Source organism: Sinocyclocheilus rhinocerous, unplaced genomic scaffold (genome assembly GCF_001515625.1).
Source record: "Sinocyclocheilus rhinocerous isolate Xijiao unplaced genomic scaffold, SAMN03320098_v1.1 scaffold235, whole genome shotgun sequence".
Lineage (NCBI taxonomy): Eukaryota > Metazoa > Chordata > Actinopteri > Cypriniformes > Cyprinidae > Sinocyclocheilus > Sinocyclocheilus rhinocerous.
The window spans coordinates 66,480-70,563 of record NW_015646367.1 but is presented as its reverse complement, the minus strand read 5'-3'; the positions used below and the strand labels follow the sequence as shown (position 1 = coordinate 70,563).

The following is a 4,084-nucleotide window of genomic DNA, read 5'->3' as shown; positions in this document are numbered from 1 at the left end:
GCACACCCCCCCCCCCCGCCTACAACCCCTGCCGGTACGAGACTCGAACCCGCAACCTTGGGTTACGAGTCCGACTCTCTAACCATTAGGCCACGACTTCCCCCAAAAGTTATTGAAAAATTAGTAAAATTCCAGTCCATGGACATGACATGTACCCCTAATTATAGAATGACTCTTAAAAACAGCCTGCAAATCTTTCTATCGGGAATTCTCTGGGTGCAGTCTTGCATTTTGGCTTTGGTGTTTTTAGCCAAAGATCTAGACATAGACAAGACACTTACAGTCTGTCATTTCTGTGCCACTTGCAGGATTTACTATTACTGGCATAGGCTACAGAAAAATACCATATGAATTGTGAAGAAAAGCTGATGGTTCTTGTTACAGCACAGTATTCAGTGGATTTCAGGGCAGAGCTTAACTAAAAATACTTTTGAGGGTACTTAATGTACATCTCTTTAAAAAGCAAACACTATTTATTGTTTACTTTTTACAATTTTTGGCATTATGAAGAACCTAAAATCCATAAATTTTTCATTGCACAAAAGGTTCTTGACAGTGGAAAATGATTCTTCAGATTATTAAAATATTCTTCACACACTCTTAAAAGTTCTAAAGGTTCATTATTGGCATTGATGGTTCCATGAAGAACCTACAGCTTTTTGTGGAACCTTTCCATTCCACAAAATTTTATTTATAGTGGAAAAGGGTTCTTTTATATCATTAAAATGTTCTTCACACTGATAAAAACATACAGTAGTCAACATTTGAAGTGGATCAAAACCTTTCATCAAAGTTGTCCTAAAACCCAAACAATACCCGTTGTTGTTTTAGGACAACTTTGATGAACTTTTTTGATCCACTTCAAATGTTGACTACTGTAGTTCAAGAGGTGTTAACCAAACCAAAACTGGAACCAAAAATGGTTGTGCTATTGCATCGCCCCTTTTGAAACCTATATATTAAAGAGTGTAGCTTTAAATCCCTGCTCCCTTATAGCTGAGTAAGTGGTCAAACGCTTTTACCTAAAGTGCCACACAGTAAACCTAATATAATGAACATCCCTATGTAGTCAAGAGACCTTCATAAAAATGGAGGCTGAGTTCAGGATGAAATGCAGGATCCAGGATTTGTTTGAGAAGATGTTCGGGCCTCATTTGCTTTGCTTGCTTGAAGTTAAATTGGACTTTGGTGACCAGGCTGAGAAGGTTATCTGCTGCTTACTGCCAGAGTCTCCACCAAACTGCTCATCTTGGTCTCAATTGGCTCACAGGAGATGCTGGATGAAGATGCAGTTGGAACCAGTTTTGTTTTGGATTATTTTGTGACTTTGGGATTGAGTATTGAGGAAGAGGAACACTGGATTTGGAAGACGCGCTCTGGATTGGACAAGCGAGTCAACTGAAACTTCAGAGTCGCAGTGGAAGAGGAGGAATCTACTACAGGATAAGCCAAAAATGTTGGAAAAACTACAAAATTTGACGACCAGCCTTGATACTGCAAGAACTGTAACTCATCTGATGGAATTGCTGGTGTCCAGGATATTTATATTCCAAATGCGTGTATCAGACAAATGTTATTGAACTGGAATCAAAACCACCTGAATTAAACGTTCACAGCATGTATGTATACAATTCACCCCCTTTATTGGAAATATACTAGTACCTGGACATAAAAAATTGATCAGTGCCTCAATGTTAATGCATTACACCACTGAATCCGTTTGGTTTACTGAACGTCTGCCAGTTAGTTTACTGACCGCAGCTACCTGTGGTACTTCAGGAGTGTTAGAATGTCCACTGTAGTCCATCGTTTTGGATACAACAGGCAGTCACAATTTTATAAAAACACAACTCAAAATTGTGCAATTCAATAGGTTCTTAGAAATAAAAACATTGAGCATTTTGAGAGAAGGTACAAGACAGACCACTGACTAAATGTCAAGTTCATTTGTTAACACTACGAAGATTAAAAAGACCATTAAAACATGATTCTCCGTTGTAGTTCAAGAGGTGTTAACCAAACCAAAACTGGAACCAAAAATGGTTGTGCTATTGCATCGCCCCTTTTGAAACCTATATATTAAAGAGTGTAGCTTTAAATCCCTGCTCCCTTATAGCTGAGTAAGTGGTCAAACGCTTTTACCTAAAGTGCCACACAGTAAACCTAATATAATGAACATCCCTATGTAGTCAAGAGACCTTCATAAAAATGGAGGCTGAGTTCAGGATGAAATGCAGGATCCAGGATTTGTTTGAGAAGATGTTCGGGCCTCATTTGCTTTGCTTGCTTGAAGTTAAATTGGACTTTGGTGACCAGGCTGAGAAGGTTATCTGCTGCTTACTGCCAGAGTCTCCACCAAACTGCTCATCTTGGTCTCAATTGGCTCACAGGAGATGCTGGATGAAGATGCAGTTGGAACCAGTTTTGTTTTGGATTATTTTGTGACTTTGGGATTGAGTATTGAGGAAGAGGAACACTGGATTTGGAAGACGCGCTCTGGATTGGACAAGCGAGTCAACTGAAACTTCAGAGTCGCAGTGGAAGAGGAGGAATCTACTACAGGATAAGCCAAAAATGTTGGAAAAACTACAAAATTTGACGACCAGCCTTGATACTGCAAGAACTGTAACTCATCTGATGGAATTGCTGGTGTCCAGGATATTTATATTCCAAATGCGTGTATCAGACAAATGTTATTGAACTGGAATCAAAACCACCTGAATTAAACGTTCACAGCATGTATGTATACAATTCACCCCCTTTATTGGAAATATACTAGTACCTGGACATAAAAAATTGATCAGTGCCTCAATGTTAATGCATTACACCACTGAATCCGTTTGGTTTACTGAACGTCTGCCAGTTAGTTTACTGACCGCAGCTACCTGTGGTACTTCAGGAGTGTTAGAATGTCCACTGTAGTCCATCGTTTTGGATACAACAGGCAGTCACAATTTTATAAAAACACAACTCAAAATTGTGCAATTCAATAGGTTCTTAGAAATAAAAACATTGAGCATTTTGAGAGAAGGTACAAGACAGACCACTGACTAAATGTCAAGTTCATTTGTTAATAACACTACGTACATTAAAAAGACCATTTAAACATGATTCTCCGTTAAAAGAAACTTCAAACTGGTAGTAGGATTTATGAGAGGCTGTACAATGTGCAAATTACTGTTTGTCATGGCAGGCACACCTAAATGATGCAGACATGCTGGGTTTCTTTCTGCCCACAAAACACTGAAAGATCTCCAAGTCATGTTTTGAAGCAAACGCCCTTACCGAGTCTTTTATGTCTGACAGCAGGTATCATTTAAATCTGCCCACAAACACACGCCTTTAGTCTTCAGAGTACATGTGACAACACAAAACTGCACTGCATCACTGACATAATCAGGCGGTTACAGTTTGCTCATGACTTCCAGTAAGATTACAATAAAAATTTCAGGGAAAGATTCCTGGACATGTCTGAGAAGTAATTTCTTTTCTCTTTTTTGTTTTTTAATTGATAATTACCAGGCCCACAGAAATTGTGCAGGATTCAAATGGTCACAGTTTTACACATGGAAGCTTGTTTCCACCATGGGATAAAAAATAAAGGAAAAAAAGCTACTTTTTATCTCACAAATTGTTTTTTTGCCCTTGCAATTCGGAGATTATATTTCACAATTCCGACTTGGACATGTCTGAGAAGTAATTTCTTTTCTCTTTTTTGTTTTTTAATTGATAATTATCAGGCCCACAGAAATTGCGCAGGATTCAAATGGTCACAGTTTTACACATGGAAGCTTGTTTCCACCATGGGATAAAAAATAAAGGGAAAAAAGCTACTTTTTATCTCACAAATTGTTTTTTTGCCCTTGCAATTCGGAGATTATATTTCACAATTCCGACTTCTTTCTAAAAAAAAAATTCTGAGGGGGAAAAAGTGTGAGATATAAACTTGCAATTAAGGCTAGAATTGTGTACTATAATCTCAGAATTCTAAAGGAAAAAACTCCGAACTGCATGAGGCTATTGCGAAATACACTAGTCAACATTTGAAGTGGATCAAAACCTTTCACCAAAGTTGTCCTAAAAC

General features: G+C 38.1%; 1 long non-coding RNA gene across 1 annotated transcript in view; it reads left to right on the top strand.

The window, feature by feature from the left end:
• The window catches only part of LOC107707638 (uncharacterized), a 4,294-nt gene extending 2,447 nt beyond the window's left edge, over window positions 1–1,847 (top strand). The window contains exon 2 of the long non-coding RNA XR_001636278.1: window positions 1,271–1,847. This is a non-coding gene — a long non-coding RNA (uncharacterized LOC107707638). The remainder of the gene's footprint in view (window positions 1–1,270) is intronic.
• Window positions 1,848–4,084: the final 2,237 nt, after the last annotated feature.